Raw genomic sequence first — 20,232 nt, 5'->3', positions numbered from 1 at the left:
GTTAACCGATGACGATGAGGCTGCCTGGTATAGTTGCTTGGGGAAGCAAGCGTCCTTATGGTGCGTATGTACAACCTACAGTAGCTTGAAAGTTGAGAGCGACTAGGAACAGTGTGTGTGAACGCGGCAATTCAACCTCCCTCATACAATGGTAGTTGCCAACTTTTAATTAATTACAGTACTAAATACAGTCAAATTACATCATGATATGTACAGGGCAAATCTAACAAATTAATCTTAGTTCCACTTAAACTAAAGTTAGACCAATTATTCCCTTTAACTGTGTAAATATCTTAATTCCATATCTGCCTTAACAGGGGAATCTTTCCCTGCTTGCCACGTCACCTATCGCGCAGACGCAGCTTAGGTCAGTGGAAAATACCACATAATTACATGTATTTACAATGCATAGTTGTCCACGGGGGTTAAATGCAGTAGCATTTAATTTATCAATAACAAGAATTATTAAAGAGAACGTCGTTTCTGGGTTATTAAAACCGCTTGAATAATTAACAACAGTCTCTACGTCCTCTGCCTTTAACCAGGGATAAACTATGATAAATTTAGAGAGCGCAACTGCTCTGGGGGAAAATATTTCCCACAGTTTTGGGGCCGGCGGAAAATGATACGTTGTATCATGTAATATGACCCTTAGCCAAGAGTTCCCTCCATAGTTCTCGAGAACCCTGTGCTGCGGCCCTACTAGGTCGCGCCTCTTGACCTGTTTGATCTTCACCATTCTCTGAATCCGGAGTGGCTGCTAACTCAAGGGGTACCAGTTTATCAATAGTTTTTACACTGGTATGTCCCCTGCATTTTATTTTTACGAGTCTCAGCACCCCTTCAGAATCTGGGTGTGTGGAGATCACTTTAGATAATGGCCACTGGGATCTTGGCTGTTCAGTCTTCACTAAGACCACATCTCCTATGTTAATAACTGATTTGTTGCTGGCAGCTTGAGCTCCATAAAACCTCTCGCGTAGGCTCAAAAGATACTCTTCGCTCCAATGTCTATTCCATGTATCCAGCACCTTTTTCAGACGTTGATATCCCTCCCGAAGGTGTTGTCCTAAATCATTAGTTTCTATGTTAGGATCATCAACTTCTTCCTGGATATCCACACAAGGCATCGGATGGAGCTTCCTGCCATGTAAAATGTGAGCCGGTGTTAAGGCCTCTAGCGAGTCGCTAGTGTCATCTTGATAAGTCAGAGGTCTATTGTTAATCCTGGCTTCAATTTCAGTTATTACTGTTCTTAAATCTTCTCTCGTGATCTTAGTTCTATGTAATGTTTTCCTCAGGCAGTTCTTGACAATACCAATCATTCTTTCGGTAAATCCATTTTGCCATGGAGCTCTTGGAGTTGTGAACTGCCAAATACAATTTCTGATTCCCAGCGCCGACTTAACCTTCGGGTCATTCATTATGTTCAACAGTATGGGAGCTGCTCCAACGAAATTAGTTCCGTTGTCGCTTATTAACTTGCCAGGACAAGACCTTCTAGCGGCAAATCTGCGAAAGACATTGAGGAATGTCTCTGAGCTTAGGTCTTCCGCTAGTTCTAGATGGACTGCCCTTGTGTAGGCACAAGTAAATAAACAAATGTAAACTTTATGGGGAGTTTCCTCACCCGTAACAGTTATAGCCCCTGTGTAGTCCACTCCTGTTATATGGAAGGGCCGACTTATGCACACCCTTTCCTTCGGTAGGGCTGGTGGTCCTGGGTTAGATATAAGGTCTCTGCTCATACCTCCTACAAATGATGCAGTTTTTGAGATATTTTTTAATAACCTGTCTACCCTTAGGAATCCAGTACCTTTCCCGAATTTGGGCTAAGGTCTGCGGTACACCTCCATGGAGAGTGGAATCATGGGCTTCCTTTATAATAAGTTGTACAAAGCATCCACTCTTAGGTAATAAAATGGGATGTTTGGTTTGGATGGGCAAGTCAGCCTTTACCAATCGGCCTCGACATCTTATCAGACCTTTTCCGTCTAAGAACAAGCCTAAATTCTTCATCAGCTTATTCCTTTTTCCAGTGTCTTGGCCTAAATGTTTATATATTTCCCCGTAAGAATTTCTTTGTACTCTTTTCAGCCAGTATTCTAGGGGATCCAATTTCTGAAACCCCACCTTCTTATTCAAAAATTCAACAACCAATTTAGTAGTATTTAGAAGTTGTCTTATTGACGAGAATCGGCTGATGTCAATTACTTCTGGCTCAGGTACTATAGGATCCAAGTTCACTACACTAATCTCAGCAATACTGTATTGTTTCTGTTCAGGCCAATCCTTAGTGAGTAACCATTTAGGACCTTTAAACAACATGTTATCTTTGATCAGTCTCCTTACGGTCGAACCTCTCGAGAGCAGATCAGCTGGATTTTGTTTGGAGGACACATGCATGAATTTAAATTTGGAAGACAGCTCTTTAATAGTCTTCACTCTATTACGGACGAAAGGAATGTTACTGTCTTCCTTCCCTATCCAGTAAAGACAAATCTCACTGTCAGTCCATATGTAAATGTCCTCAAATTGAGTATCAAGAGTAGAGGTTATATACCTGGCAAATTTAGTTCCTACTTCTATGGAAGCCAATTCCATTTGAGGTAGGGTTCTTTCTTTAATTGGCGCAACTCTGGCTTTGGACATTATAATCTTACTATCCTCTCCTGTTGCGCAATAAGCTACTGCTCCGTAGGCCCTTTCAGAAGAATCACAAAATAAGTGTAAGTGCGACCTCTCATTACTGTTTATTTTCCTGGGAATACTATTATGCTTGATGTAGTTTCAAACTCCTTTCTAATCTGTTCCCATTGTTCCACATATGTCTCACCCAATTCAGTGTCCCAGTCTAACTTTTCTCGCCAAGCCTCCTGTACTAAACATTTGCCCCTAATAACTATAGGACTGACCAATCCTAATGGGTCAAATAGCTTGGAAACCTGACTTAACAAGGACCGCTTGGTGAGAGTGACATCAGAGAACTTAATTGGTTTCAAACTTATTACATCAGCTGTTGTATCCCAGTTAAGACCTAACACATTTTGAATTTTGGGAATGTCAAAATCTGGATAGTCCTCTTGTATTTTATTCCTCAAAAGCGGTGAATTTGTATTCCAGCTCTGTAACGGCAAATTTGCCTTCCCACATTCGGAATTGGCTACTTCATAAACCTTCAAAGCTTCCGACTCTGTATCAGCAACACCTTGCAAATTATCCATATAAAAAGCCTGCCCTATTTCTGGACATTTGGCATTTTCAAAATGATACTTTAAAGTGTTGCAAAGTAGGAAAGGACTAACACAAGAGCCAAAGAGCACCGATCGGAAACAGTAAGTTTTCAATGGACTATCCTCATTTTGAGGATCATGAGGCCAGAGGAACTTTGTAAATTTCCTATCCTCATCTCTCAGTCCTATTCTGAGAAAAGCCTTACTAATGTCTGCTGTGTAAGCGTAAGGTTTCTCTCTAAATCTTAGTAACACATTCCCTAACTTCTCTGTTAGTGTAGGTCCAGAGTATAGGCAATCGTTCAAGCTAGCTGATCCCTTGGACGCTTTACTACTACAGTTGAATACTATCCTTATGGGAGTAGTTACTGAATCCTTGCTTACAGCATGATGTGGTAAGTAGTGTCCTTCTTTGTGGTTAACAGGGTATTCTACCTCTTCTATAAATTTATTCTTCAATTGATCCCTTATAATATTATCATATAGGATCAGATGTTCTGGTTTATCTCTCAACTTTCTTAGATGAGAATTTAACTGAGCTTTAGCTGCTTGGTAATTTGTTGGTAACTCTGAATGGTTTAGTTTCCATGATAATCCTACCCAATACTGTCCATCCTTAAATTCCACAGACTGATTATACAGATCCAAAGTTATCTTATCTTCAGGGGTTGGTTCCTCAGAGTGTATATCTATACTGTCTAGGTCCCACAGTTTGTGTACAGGTTCAATGTTTTCATCCAACAAGTCATTTATCTGAGTAGGTTCTAATTCTGCACCTATTCTAGCTACCATCAATGACTGTGTGGGGGTAACAAAGACTGAGTCTACTAGTTTGGCCTCTCCTTTAACTTGTTTTGGAAAAGGCAACTGACCCATAATAAGGTTACCTCCTGGACTCTTGAACAACTGTACCTTATTCCTTTTGAAAGTCCTATGTAGAAATCTTCCACAATAATCAGAACCAATTATCATTTTTTATGGGACCCACAGTATCTGATTCCACATTCCGTTTAGCCAACTTTATCCCTGAACCTTGTAGATGATCAGAGGTTTCCTTCAATCCCTTTATGTATATACTTGTCTCCATGGTATCAAGCACAGCTGCTGTTATTCGGCATTTATATCTGCCTAATTGTATTACAGGTCTAACTAAATCAAAAGACTGAGCCTTCCTAGTTGTCAAGAATCCTGTAATGGCTAGATTTACCTTGCCGATAACTGGTAACTTTAATTTCTTCACAATGTCTGCCGAAATGAAAGTTTTCTGAGCACCCGTATCAAACAAGGTACATACCAATTGATTTCTATTCTCAAACAATACTTTCACATCTGCTATTGGTACTGCAGCTGGCATTACTAATGGAGCATTCCCTTTTGCAATTGTCATATTGACGCTTGCAGGTTTAGGAACCTCAATTTTCATCCTAGGGCATAAAGCACTATGATGATGATCCTTTTTGCATTTAAAGCAAAGATTTAATTTAGTCTTACAGTCCGCGGCAGTATGTTCGGAGTTCATACAGATTATACAACACCCCAGTTCCTGAAGCTTCCCTATTCTAGAAGCATAATCAGGATAGTGTTGACAAAATACACTGGAATGTTGCTCACCACAAAAGACACAAACTTTCCTGTCTTTTACCATGGAAGGTTTTATTTCCTTAATATCCTCAGCATGTCTATTCCTGATCTTTAATACTTTATCCTCGGCCTTTGTGGAGCTAAGAATAGTACCTATCTCTTCTTTAGGCACATACTTAGTCTTCTCTGACTTAACTTTCCCTATCAGTTGGTTAGTGGGTTTTTTCTTTACGTCAGTCTTCTGTTTGACCTCAGTAGTGTTTAATGTTCCTTGCAAATGTTTACAGAGTTGCATCAAGCCTTCCTTTATCTCTTCACAGGAGAAATTATCCTTCTGGAACCTACCATACAAAGCATCCTTGGTTTTCGGTGGTAGCTTTAAGGACACAATTCTTGAAAGCACCCAATCTGATGTCTTAATATCTTCGTAAGTACCTAAGGCCTTTAAATTACAACTTAGTGCAATTCTAAATTTTTGCAAGGAATCAAATCGTGCCTAGGCGTGGGTAATTCTATTAGAGCCCGCAATAATTGATTTATAACTTGTTCCCTGTCTTCGTAATTTTGTCTAAGGATGGTCAAAGCCACTTCATAGTTATTTTCTTCTACTGGTAATTCTTTTATCAGTTGATATGGTGTTCCTTTGACCTGTCCTAACAAATAGGTAAGTTTGGTGACTTTAGGGAGATCTGTTCTATCGTGTACCAAATATCTGAACTGATCCCAGAAGGATTTCCAGTTTTGCTCTCCATCAAATTCCGGAAGAGTTATTTGTGGTAACACAGCTCTACTCTGCTGTGCCACAACTTGTGTTTCCGCGGCAGTGTCAGCTAATTCTGACTCTAGTGTCTTTACTACAGTTAAGTATTCTTCTAATTTGTCTTCAAACTTCGTAGTTTCTGACTCTGAGTTCCTTATTCTCACCCTTTACTATAGCCGCTTCTAAAGTTATGTAACTCTTCATACTTACTCCATCGATCTTTCAGAATATTTAGGAGACTATTTATTCTCTCCTTGGACAGAGGTATTTGGTCCAACGACTGGTTACAATCATTTATGGCTCTAGTTACCCATCCTGCCTTACTACTAGAAGATCTTTGCAATAAAGAAACAGACATGTTGACGGAGTTCTATTTTAATAATTTAATTATGAATTCCAACCACAATTTTACCTCAACTTAGTAATGATTTGATAATTTTAAATTTTGAAGAGGGTAGGGATTAAGTCCTCATTGTGCAAATTATCCCCTCTCCCAATTTCGTAATATTCATTACAGCTCAGCTAATTATTTAGTTTAATTTTGAGGAGTGTAGGGATTAGGTCTATACTTTTAACCTATCCCCCAGGGTTATTAAACCTCAAGGGTTTTATTTCATCCCCACACTCAATTGCCAAAACACCCACATTCCCCGAGCTCAGAATTTATTACCTCAATACTCCATAGGCCCACCCATAGCTTGTACAGCATAGAACTCTCCTTTCTTATATTCTACATAATTTATAAATTTCTGCAGAACCGCTTCCCTACCATGATGGTTCCAATGTATACCATCAGATTTCAACATTGCTTGGAAGGGCTTGGCATTAAAATGTATGAAATCCCTTCCCTTCCTGGCCCGTTGCAACTTCCGGTTTACAGCTCTGCTAACTAATTTATATGTTCCATAACAAACTGGAGAGCCATATGGCAGGTTCCTTGGCTCGAGGAGGTTATGGCTACTGAAGATTTACAAGAGCCCTCTATGGCTCCTACCACTGCTAAAATATTCTTCACAACTTCATTGACCTCCACGTCCTCATGGATATCATTTCCGCCAAGGAAAAGGACCGTACGGTCATGCTCCCAGTCTATAGTCGGAATCCCGCCCGTTTGCGGCTGAGGTGTGGCCCGCACCTGTGTACAATGGTGCCACGTTTCCCCAACTTGCGATGTGAAACGGAAGCTATTTATGTACAAGGCATCACAAATTCGATAAATTCAGATGAATAAAACTTACACTTGTGTATTTTGATGGATGAATCAACAGTAATCTTATTATGCATAAAATATTTATACAGTAACACAGAAACATGGCACACATATTGTACAGTGTTGCTAAAAGATATTGTAGTCACTTTTAATGTTTTTTAGCGTAGTTTTAGGGTGGGTAATAATATCACAGTTATGGATATAAGATAATGAGCCTGAAAAAAGAAGAAATATGCCAATATCCAAAGTAAAAGAAATAATTCATGTAATTCTTGTGAGTGGCAATACTTACACACCCAATCTGGCCTAGTACGTACCCCTTCGTATACCCAACCATAGCTTGTACAGGTGTTGCTAGGGAAAAATGCTCACATTTACTGGCTTTTACCGTAATTTTAAGGGCGAGGAATAATCACATTTATAATCATAAGCTAATATGTAGGACAAAATAGTAGGCATATGCCAATACCGAAGTAAAAAAAAAAAAAACTATTCACTCGCGAACGGCAACACTTCCACACCCAGTCGGTGGCCTTGACAGATAGCTTCCCTACAGAGAGAGAGAGAGAGAGAGAGAGAGAGAGAGAGAGGCAGGAGAGGGGCATGCATTGAATGCATTGTCGGCATCACTAAATATAACAAAACCAAATTAACAAATGAAAGCACAATTATAAATAACTTATAAAAGAATCAAAAGTACTCAGGGTGGCTCACATTTCCCACCACGTGGTAGGTGAATCCAGCCCCCCCTTCCCCTTCCCTCCCTTCTTAATCCCTCCTGGGTGTCTCAGGTCAAATCCCCCTTCACACTTCCCCTCCCCCCTGGACCACCACCCCAACAAACCCACATCCACACTCCCACCCACACCTACACCCACACCCCACTACGTCGGGGTGTATGAATCAGTAACGTAACAAACCTCTCAGCAGACAGTAACTTTGACACTCCATCTACTACTAAATATAACAAAACCAAATTAACAGATGAAAGCACAATTATAAATAACTTATAAAAGAATCAAAAGTACTCAGGGTGGCTCACATTTCCCGCCAGGAGAGAGAGAGAGAGAGAGAGAGAGATAACGGTATAGAAAACGTGGCAACACTGTACACAGGTGCGGGCCACACCACAGCCGCAAACGTGCGCGAGTCCTACTATAGTACGGCATTCAGCCTTTCATCTTCAGAGAAAGCGCTTGCCGTTCCTCCCGGAGCTCTATAGACACGTACGTCCACGTCTTCCACTTCAACCGAACGTGGTAGTAAACTGTGCCCCACAAAAGCAACTTTAAACACATTCAGCGCCTCGGCACACATCGGTTATCTTCACTCGGGGCACCACAAATGTGAAAAGTAATGAATAGTTCTGTTAAACAAATCGGGGCCCTCTTTCTGGGCACCAAAATGTGAAAAATGTTTAATGTAACCAAGTCGGTATCCCTGCCGGGACACAGCTATGCAAGAATTTTCTCAGTACACAACTCGTAGGTCGTTACTCTTCCCTAAAGTTGTCTAAGTAAATCAAACAAGTCTCAGAGTTAGGTGACACGTAAATTAAATTTAACTCACCTACAATACTATCTTCTATCTTATCTCTTCGCTAATCCCCCCTTGAATTGGCCAATTCGTAAAGGTTACTTAGCTATATGAAGAGGGAGTGATCGTTAACCGATGACGATGAGGCTGCCTGGTATAGTTGTTTGGGGAAGCAAGCGTCCTTATGGTGCGTATGTACAACCTAGCTTGAGAGCGACTAGGAACAGAGTGTGTGAACGCGGCAATTCTACCTCCCTCATAGAATGGTAGGTTGCCAACTTTTAATTAATTACAGTACTAAATACAGTCAAATCACATCATGATATGTACAGGGCAAATCTAACAAATTAATCTTAGTTCCACTTAAACTAAAGTTAGACCAATTATTCCCTTTAACTATGTAAATATCTTAATTCCACATCTGCCTTAACAGGGGAATCTTTCCCTGCTTGCCACGTCACCTATCGCGCAGACGCAGCTTAGGTCAGTGGAAAATACCACATAATTACATGTATTTACAATGCATAGTTGTCCACGGGGGTTAAATGCAGTAGCATTTAATTTATCAATAACAAGAATTATTAAAGAGAACGTCGTTTCTGGGTTATTAAAACCGCTTGAATAATTAACAACAGTCTCTACGTCCTCTGCCTTTAACCAGGGATAAACTATGATAAATTTAGAGAGCGCAACTGCTCTGGGGGAAAATATTTCCCACAACCTCCTTCCATTCAATGACACACTGCTGTACTTCCGGACTCACTAACAAGGCCACACCTTCTCTCGCCCTTCCTCTTTCAACACCTGATAATCTTCCATTCACACTTCCAAACATAGATTCCCCCTTCCCTTTCATCTTCGTTTCACTCAAAGCTAACACGTCCAACTTTCTTCTCACAAACATTCTCCCAATCTCCTCCCTTTTAGCCTCAATCGTACTACATCCACGCACATTCATAGACCCAATCTTCAGGGTACGGGGATAACTCCATCCCCCATCCCTTTCTCTGGCCTGTCTCTTTTTAGGAACTAAAAAACAGAGGAGGGGGTCCCTAGTTCCCTCACCCCGCCCCTTTTAGTCGCCTTTTACGACACGCAGGGAATACGGTGGCAGTAGTCTTCCCAACACAACCTGGCCGCAGAGTAGTAGTACCACCCCATAGTGCGGCCAGGTTGTGCCCCCCCCGCCACAGGATATAATAAATCACCATACTCTTCATAAACAACGCATGGAGTTACAGTACTCTGCCATATCCAAAAGTAAATAGCTAAGGAAGAGGTGCTTGGGAACCTCCTTTCACGACAATACTAGCCTATCATTCCAAAGAGCCAAGCGTGCCCGAGAAATAAGGCACTTCATAAAAAACAGAAGCACAAGCCCCATGCTGCCCACAGTTGGGAACTTATGTAATCTTATTATGAAGTTTGGGGGGATACTTTCAAAGCCATGCCACTGGAATAGCCCTGTACAGTCTCAGCTAGGTGTTTATTGATTCTGGATATAATAAATTACCCTGAATATAACAAACTAGTGAAGATAGTTAATTTTGGAACGCATATCTGAACCAGGGATTATACTTTCGTTTCCGATGCCATTATCCATTTTCTTTGACGTCCTAAATTTTCTACGAATCATGTAGCGCTAACTAAGCCATTTAAGTTAATATGTCTATGGATGACCAATAAAACGGACACTTGTAGATTATATTGTATTGCAGCATCCACCCACACCCACCTACACTTTAAAATACTCTTATTGTATAGGTTGTGGTGGTGGTGCAGTGGTTAGTACTTGCATCTCACAGCTGAAAGAACTCTTAATTTATCAAGCCGGTCAGACTCTTAGACAAAATTAACTTCCCCTTCGTCCCTGTCCACGGGGAGCGCGGTAGCGCGGTGGTAGGGTGTCGGGTTCGTAATCGTGAGGTTGCGGGATCGCGCCCCGCCCGGTGGCTGCTGTGCTGGGAGGGGTAGCGCTCTCCTGTAACCCTAGCAGGGCTATATGATCTGATGAGGTCTAGCTCGGGGATTAATCCCTTCGTCCCTGTCCACCCAGCAGTACAATTAGGGACCTGGTTGTAACATCAGATATCAAGGGTTGTTTTCTAGAAGACTGGGACTCAGAAGAAATTTACTGTATGCATTAATTCCTTCAATCCAATTACCTGCTTTTAGTTTCTGCGATGTGGTGGAGGGATGCCTTCATGTGGTGGCACTGACATAACCAGGTGGCTCTATCTGTCTATCTATTGCCAGATGCCTCAATCCCATAAGGAGTGGCCACAAACAAATCGCCTCCATGTTGCCCCATCCCCTGCCGTATCACTGCCTCCTCCTAGCTCACATCCCCCTCTCTCATATACCTCTCCACTCGATCATCCCTCCATCTCATCCTTGGCCTCCCCCTTCCTTTCCCCCCTCCACCTCACTCACATATTCTTCTCGTTAGTCTCTCGCTCTCCATCCTCTCGACATGACCAAACCACCTCAGTGTATTTCTCCTAATGCTTTCCTGGTGGGTCTGCTGATTGGTTGTACAGAAGCCTCAGTGTTACCTATCTCCAATGAAGGAAGCTCCCAAACATCTCTTCTTTAGCAATTTATTTTTAGATATAGGTGAGCAGTGTGTGAAGAATGGTGAAGGAAGGGTAGTGGTGAACAGTGAGGATATTAAAGATGCATGGAGAGAGCATTATAGCCGGTTGTTGAATGAGGAGTTTGACTGGAACAGGGAAGATTTGGAGCCAGCAGATCCAGTGTCTGGCCCTTGGCCTTTGATTGATGCTGCTACTGTGAGTGAGGCAATAGGCAGGATGAGGGTGGGGAAGGCAGCAGGTGTGTCTGGGTTGACTGCCGAAATGTTGAAGGCCTCAGGCGATATAGGGGTGAGTTTAGGCACTGACCTGATAAATAGGATTATTTATGAGTGTGTTGTCCCAGATGACTGGCTGAAGAGTGTAATTGTAAATGTGTATAAAGGGAAGGGTGATGCCCTGGAAAGAGGAAATTATAGAGGTATAAAGCATTTAGATCAGATAATGAAGGTAATGGAGAGAGTTCTAGAAGGTATGATTAGAGAAAGAGTGAATATTGATGAGATGCAGTTTGGGTTTATGCCATGTAGGGGGACCACTGATGCCATATTCATTGTTCAACAGCTTCAGGAAAAATATATTGGTAGGAGAAGGGATCTTTATTTTTTTTTGTTGGTTTGGAAAAGGCCTTTGACAGAGTCCCTAGAGAAGTGGTGAAGTGGGCAATGAGAAAGCTTGGCTTGGGGCAGTGGCTGGTTAGGGTGGTTATGGCCATGTATGTGGGTGCTCACACCCAGTAATGAGTTTTCCGTGAATGTTGGTGTGCATCAGGGGTCAGTCTTGAGTCCCATGTTGTTTAACATGGTACTTGAAGCCCTCTCACGAGACTTTAGAAACGGACTCCCGTGGGAGATGTTGTATGCAGAGAATGAAAGGGAGGCGGAGGAAAGGTTTAGGAAGTGGAGAGATGGTATGGGGTACAAGGGCTTAAGGGTAAATGCAGATAAAACAAAAGTGATGATTTCTAGAGTTGGTGGCGGTACTGTCAAAGACGAGGGAGAGTGGCCATGTGCAGTTTGCCACAAGGGCGTGGGAAGAATTCCATCTTGTGCAGTGTTTGTGATAAATGGCTGCATAAGAGATGTAGTGGTATCAGAGGTAGACTGCAAGATAATGCTGATTTTATGTGTACGGCGTGTCGAGGAGAGCAGGTGGAGATTGTCAGACGTGAAAGAATTGAACTTGCTGGTGAATCTCTTGAGTGTGTGGAAGAGTTTTGTTATTTGGGAGACATGGTGTGTGCTGGAGGTGGGACTGGAGCTAGCTCTGTGGCTAGGGTGAGAAGTGGTTGGAAGAAATTCAGGGAGCTGTTGCCTCTCCTGACATTGACAGGGCTCTCCCTATGTGCTATGGGGTCTTTGTATGCAGCATGTGTTAGGAGTGTAATACTGTATGGTAGTGAGATCTAGGCAGTAAAAGAGGAAGATATTCGCCGGCTCAGATGTACAGAAATGGTGGATGTGCAGTGCATCCCTGCGTGCAAGGTCTGGGGGAGCTGGGTTTACGATGGAAGAGTTGAGAGGTAGGATGGGACTGGAGTGTATTGGTGTTGCGATGAGGAGAGGTAGATTGAGATGATTTGGACATGTGGAGAGGATGGGGGATGATAATTGGGTGAGGAAGGTGAGAAGTGTTAATATTGGGGGTAGGGTTGTGAGGGGTAGACCGAGAAAGATATGGGACGAGATCATTAAGTGTGACCTCAGGGTTAAGGGACTGAACAGGGAGGCTGCAACGGATCGTGCAGCGTGGAGAGCCGCCATTAGGTGACCAAGGCCGACGCATGCAAGCATGTTGGAACCTTTAAAAAAGAAAAACGAAACGATATGGTTGGCTAATATGCTTTTGTACATTTTTTATGCTGTATGGTGATACTGTAAGGATTTATGTAACACAGAATAGGATTGTAAAGTGTAATAAACAAAATAAATTTAATAGGAAAAGGTGTTTGGACTACAGTAATATTCTTTTGTACATTATTTATGCTGAGTATGGTGGTACTGTAAGGATTTATGTAACACAGAATAGAACATAAAGTGTAATAAACAAAATAAGTTGCTTAGGAAAACGTGTTTGGATTAAAATCCTTATGTACATTATTTATGCTGAGTATGGTGGTACTGTAATGATTTATGTAACACAAAGTAGGACAGTAAAGGGTAATAAACAAAATAAATTGCTTAGGAAAAGGTGTTTGGACTAATATCCTTTTATACATTAGTTATGCTGAGTATGGTGGTAATGTAAGGATTTGTGTAACACAGAACAAGACAGTGAAGTGTAATAAACAAATTAAATTGCTTTAGAAAAGGTGTTTGGACTAATATCCGTTTGTACATTAGTTACGCTGAGTAAATATTTATGTAACACAGATTAGGACAGTAAAATGTAATAAACAAAATAAACTGCTAAAGAAAAGGTGTTAGGGAGCTTCTTTAACTGATGAAAGGAGGATGGCAGACGGCAGGAGAATGGTAACTTACGCCTAAAGTCCACCGGGCTCTTCACTTCAAGATATGCCTGGGGCCACTACAACAACAACAACAATAAATGTGTATGTAATCTGACACTAACCAAAGTCTATCATCATCATCATCATCATCATTATTATCATTGTTAACAGCATCACCATCATCATTCTTACATTAATAATCATGAGTATCAACATCATCATCACCACCATCGTCATAATTTATCATCATCATCATCACAACCATCATCATCACCATCATCACTATTTATCATCATCACAATCCCAAGCTACATCACCATGAAAATCATCACCACCATCATCATCATCACCACCATCATCATCTTCACCACCATCATAAGGAACATCAACATCATCACCACTATCAACATCATCACCCTCATCATCATCACCATCATCATCACCATCATCACTACCCTCATCACCACCAAAAAAAGGGCAAAACAAATGAAAATCCATAGTTAAGAATTACGCTCTATAATCTCAGCAGTAGTGATAGTCAACAGGTAGATGCCACTTCCACACAACCCCCTCTGGAGTGTAGAGGCAGGGTGTCAACTAACACAGACCAGAGTTAGTAAGACACAGAGGACAGAGCTTGAAGTCCATTTTTGCTATATTCAGGTTACATCCACCCATTCTGTCCACTTGTCACAAAGAAGCAACCACAATAGCAATCTCGTATCATCTATCTATCTATTGCCAGATGCCTGAATCCCACAAAGGGTGGCCATAAATAAATCACCTCCATGTCGCCCTGTCCCCCGCCAGTGCACTGCCCCCCCAGCTCACACCCCCCTCCTCACTCATATACCTCTCCACTCCATCCCTCCATTTCATCCTTGGCCTCCCCCTCCACCTCATTCACATACACTTTCCTCATTAGTCTCTCACCCTTTATGATGATAAAAATAATAATAATAATAACAATAATACAATAATAATGCAGAGACACTAGGACAGTTGTATGTGTGTGGTATAAGGAAACATGAATCACAGACAAGCGTTTTATTCCCGATTGGTGTCATACAAGAGCTTCTTCAGAGGAACCAAACATATCCCAGGCTGACCCAACCTTATATACCTGACTGCTGGATTCACTCAGGTGGGACAGAGAGTTGGAGAGAAGAGGGTATTAAAAACGTTAAAAATAATTTGAAGGTGATATATACTAATGTTGATGGTTTCATATCGACAAGGATCGAAATTAATGATTTCTTGAGAGAACATGAACCTGATGTCATGTGCTTTGTAGAGACCAAATTAAGAGAAGATATTGATGTTCATTTGGGAGATGGTAAATACAAACTATGGAGAAAAGACAGAAAAGAAAAAAAGGGAGGAGGAGTGATGATAGAAGTGAAGAACAACATAAATGTAGATACTGTGGAAATGGGAGAAGGCAGGGCTGAAGTGATATATATGAAATTAGAAACTGGAGAGAATGTTAAGAGAGATATGGCGGTAGTGTATGTTCCCCCAAAGACGAGAGCATGGAAGGATGACGAATACCATGAGATGTTGTCAGATATGGCTAGCTACTTGCAAAAAATAATTGAGAAAAGCAATAATATAATTCTGGTGGGTGACTTTAATTGTAAAGAGGTGAACTGGGAGGAATGGTACTCGGGAGGCGGCGAGGATTCGTGGGGCACTATGTTATTAAATATAATAATGAATAATGTGATGACGCAATGGGTCAAAGAAGAGACACGGTTTCGAGGTGAGGACACACCAGCAAGGTTAGATTTACTGTTCACCAAAGAACCCGATGTAATAGAATCATTGGAATATCTCTGTCCTTTGGGAAAAAGTGATCACGTGGTCACTGAGTTCCAGATGTTAATAGGAAACGTCGAGCCAAGAGACGAGCTTCATAGACAGGGAAGATACAACTTTGGCAAAGCAAATTTTACAGGATTGAGAAACTTTTTTGAAAATGCGGATTGGAGAAAATTCAGAGAAACAAGAGAGATACAGAGGACGTGGGATATCTTTCTAGACCTCTATAATTTGGGAGTGGAAAAATTTGTACCAAGAGTAAGAGGGAAAGAAAACAGGAAAAAAAGAGTGGTTTAATAGAAGGTGTATGATAGCAAAAAAAGAGAGAGATAAGGCGTGGAACAATTGGAGAAAGAGAGGTAACGACAGAACAAAGGAAGACTATAAAAGAACAAGAAATGAATACACAAGAATACGTCACTGATTGCATTGCCCAGTTGACCCTTGTGCGGTGTGGTGCGGTGAGGATCTGTCCGTTCTCCCCTTTGGGGCTAAGATGCGAATGAATGTGTTTGAATGGATGAGTAAATGGAGAGTGAGTCGTCCTGTCTCGGCTACCTCCCTTTCCTTGGGGGAAGCAGCCTAGGTATATAGATAGATAGATAGACGTAGAGAAGAAGAAAGGAATTTTGAAAAAGGTATAATTGACAAATGCAAGGATGAACCCAAACTGTTTTATAGATTTGTTAATGGCAAACTGAAACAAAAGGAAGGAATCACCAAGCTGAAAGTAGAAGGAGAGGTCTTTAAGGATGTGGCAATGCAAGCAGAAATAATGAACAAACGTTTCCAGTCAGTTTTCACTAAAGAAAAGGAGCTTGTGGAAGGGGAGGGAGTGATTAGAAATGTTCCGGTGATGAAAGATATAAAAGTGGAGGTACAGGAAGTGTATAAATTACTGGAAACTCAAGATGTAAGGAAAGCCCCAGGACCTGATGGAATTTCTAATTGGGTACTGAAGGAATGCAGAGAACAACCGGCAGATAAAATTCACAGCTTAATTGTATGCTCACTGGAAGAGGGGAAAGTGCCAAAAGAATGGAAGAGGGCAAATGTGGTACCAATTTACAAGGGAGGAAACAGGGAAGAACCCCTGAATTATAGACCAGTGTCTCTAACCAGCATGGTCGCAAAATTGTGTGAGAGAATCCTGAAAGACAGATGGATAAAATATCTGGAAGAGATGAATATTTTGGCTGAATGTCAGTTTGGATTCAGAAGTGGAAGGTCATGTGTTTCAAACTTGTTGAGCTTTTACTCAAGAGCGATTGATGTGGTACAGGAGAGAGATGGTTGGGTGGATTGTGTGTACTTAGACTTAGAGAAGGCCTTTGACAAGGTACCACATAAGAGACTAATGTGGAAACTAGAATATATAGGAGGACTAAAGGGGAGACTTCTGGAATGGATGAGAGACTTTTTGAGAGACAGACAAATGAGGACAGTAATAAAGGAAAAGATGTCTGGATGGAGGGAAGTAACAAGTGGAGTCCCTCAAGGCTCAGTGTTGGCGCCAGTAATGTTCCTGATTTACGTAAATGATATGGTAGATGGAGTGAACAGTTATGCAAGTCTGTTTGCTGATGATGTAAAGATCTTGAGGAAGATAGAGGCTGAGGAGGATTGTAAAATACTGCAGGAGGATTTGGATAGGATACACAATTGGAGCCGGACATGGGAAATGATATTTAATGTAAAGAAATGTAAAATATTGGAAATGGGTAAAAGTACCAGGAGACCATCACTGAATTATTTTTTGGGTAATGAATTAATCACAAAAAAGAGAGAAGAGAAAGATTTGGGAGTGCTGGTCCAAGATAGTTTGTCACCTGAAAAGCACATTAACAAGATAGTTGGAGAGACTTATAAGCTCTTGACTAACATAAGAGTAGCATTTCATTATATGGATGAGGAAATGATGAAAAAATTGATAGTGGCCATGATCCGCCCCAGGTTAGAATATGCAGCGGTAGTGTGGTCCCCATACAAAAAGAAAGATATAAACAAGATTGAGAGAATACAAAGAACAGCAACCAAGATGGTCCCCAGTCTGACAGACCTGTCATACAGAGAGAGGCTGGAAAAACTGGATTTGCCTTCGTTAGAGGAAAGGAGAAAGAGGGGAGACATGATTGCGGTGTTCAGGACCATGGTGGGAGTAGATAAAATTGACAAAGAGGATCTGTTTGTATGGGATAAGAGAGCAACAAGAGGACATGGAATGAAATTGAAAAAGTCAAGCTGCTTGAAGGATATCAAGAAATATAGCTTTCCTTACAGAAGTATAGACTTATGGAATAGCCTTGACAAAGAGATAGTCCAGTCTAAAAACTTAAACGAGTTTAAAGTTAAATTCGACTTATTGAGAAATAGCGACGGAAACCCACGTGCATAGTACATTCCGTGTATATCACAATTAGGTATATTAGGTAAATACTTAAATATTTGGAACGACTTAGACAAAGAGGTGATGCATGAGAAAAACATTCATGTGTGTAAAGGTAGACTTGATAAATGTGGATATGGAGACAGGACAACACGAGCATTGCTCAATTCCTGTATACTACAGATATGTAAATACAAATAGGTAAATACCTGTGAGATGCTGATTGGCCCATTTCCTCTCCCTCTTGGACACTGTGACTGGGGCCCTGACATGTGCCTATACCATATCTACATGTCTGTTGTTGTTGCTGTGGGAGATGTTGTATACGTACATGTTCGAGAGGAAGAAAAGAAATGGGCCAAACCAGTCAGGAATATGTTTTTCTGTGACTTGCGTTTCCTTACAAAAAGCACAATAATAATAATAATAATAATAATAATAATAATAATAATAAAAATAATAATAATAAAAATAATAATAATAATAACAATAATAATAATAACAACACAGGTAATAATCCATCCATCCATCCATCATTCAATCCTACATTGCCCCATGAGGAGTGTAGGAGTCCGGGGCTAGGCAAGTTGGTCCTGACATTTAAGATGAGAGTGACCAGCCTCACTCATCCCTGAGTGGCATTATGTGAAAATTAAACCCCAACCATCCCTTGGATATAAACCTACACAGGCTCAATCTGATTCAAGCGCCTTAATTACCCACTAAACCACCAGGCGCCATAATTTGGTTATATGGTACTGGTTACCACCCAGCGTAGTAAATGGTTTCTTGGAGTACAGGAAACCATTTGGCTACAGGTAATAATAATAATAATAATCTATACAGGTGATAAAGATAATAATAATGATAATAAATCGAATAATAAAAATAATAAAATAATAATGATACAGGTGATAAAGATAATAATAATGATAATAATACATAATAATAATAATAATAATAATAATAATAATACAGTAATAATAATAATAATAATAATAAAAACACATTCACACAACAACTCCTACATACCATCACAACCATGAATTACAAACTAGCTGCCACAGTCAGCAGTGGTAACCGGCAGGCCCATATTTCCCCTGTCAGGAGTAGGGTGCTGAGGCTAGGCTTGGGAAGTCCAGTATATTTAAGGGTAGATGATTGGCCTACTTCCCCTGGTGGCATTACATGAGTGAAAATCTTCCAGTCATCTCAGGGATCAAAGCTATGCATGGTCGTCCATCCGATTGGGGTGTCCTAACCACTACACCACCTTCTAGACCATTCTCTTAATTAAACCTAATGCTATCTATCTATCTATTGCCAGATACCTTAGTCCCATAAGGGGTGACCACAAACAAATCACCTCCATGTCACCCTGTCCCCCACCATCACTGTCTACCCCCCAGGTCACACCCCCCCCCTCTCTCATATACTTCTCTACTCCATCCCTCCATCTCATCATTGGCCTCCCCCTCCTTCTCCCCCACTCCACCCCACTTACATACACTTTCCTTGTCAGTCTCTCACTCTCCATCCTCGCCACATGGCCAAACCACCTCAATGTGTTTCTCCTAACATTTCCTATCACATCCACATCCACGCCACAACGCTCCTTCACTTCCTTATTTGTCAGCCTGTCTCTCCATATGACTCCACATGTCATCCTTTCCACTTTGCTAAACCACCTCAATGTGTTTCTCCTAACGTTTCCTATCACATCCACATCCACGCCACAACGCTCCTTCACTTCCTCATTTGTCAGTCTGTCTCTCCATATGACTCCACAGGCTCCTCACAAATAACTCATTTCCACTGCTCTCACTCTTGATTTCTATCCCTCCAACAAAGTCAAAGCTCAATGCAATAACAGTAAAACCTTAATTAAACACACCTCCACAGACCGGATATCATATTTAACAGACACTAAAATGCCACTGGGCTTCCATCAGATATAATGAATAATGTCTGTTAAATGGGGTGCAATGAGTGGCAATGCATACGGTTTATGAAGAAGTGCTGTGACAAGGATGTGAAATAAGCTGCAAAAGGGCCAAATTATGGGCCAAGTTAGTGTAAAATGGATATGGTTATTATCGTTTGTATTAGACTATTTACTTATTTATTTTTATGCAAGGAAGATGGAACCAAAGGCCAGAAGTCCAAAAGATTATTCCCTCCACGAAAAAACGAAAATATAGAGAGCCATTTTCAAGATCTGTTCATTTTGAGGTGCCTGGACACACTGGGTTTGAAAGACAGAGGTCACAGGCAGTGGGAAATACTGAGGAAGACAGTTCCATATTGTACTCATTTATTTTCAAACATGTGCCTCAAATCCCACCTCAAGGGAAACCATTGGAAATAACAGATTATTGGCTTTATCAGATCAAGTTTCTCCCCAGTGAGTCTGTTATATTGAGGTTTTACTGTATATATTTTCTGTGAGCTGGGAGCAAGACAATGAAATGGCAGGGGACAGGGCGACATGGAGGCGATTTGTTTGTGGCCACCCCTTACGGGATTAAGGCATTTGGAAATAGATAGATAAATAGATGTTCTGTTATATCCTTGCTAGCTCCAGGCCCTGTATTCTCAACAGTTGAGGATGCTTCCTAACACCTTTTCCTTAACAACTTACTTTTGGACATGAAGATGA

The sequence above is a fragment of the Coenobita brevimanus genome, chromosome 57 (assembly GCF_032717465.1).
Source record: "Coenobita brevimanus isolate Jiangsu-jjx chromosome 57, ASM3271746v2, whole genome shotgun sequence".
Lineage (NCBI taxonomy): Eukaryota > Metazoa > Arthropoda > Malacostraca > Decapoda > Coenobitidae > Coenobita > Coenobita brevimanus.
The sequence above is the reverse complement of the archived record's forward strand: the minus strand, read 5'-3'. Positions refer to the sequence as shown.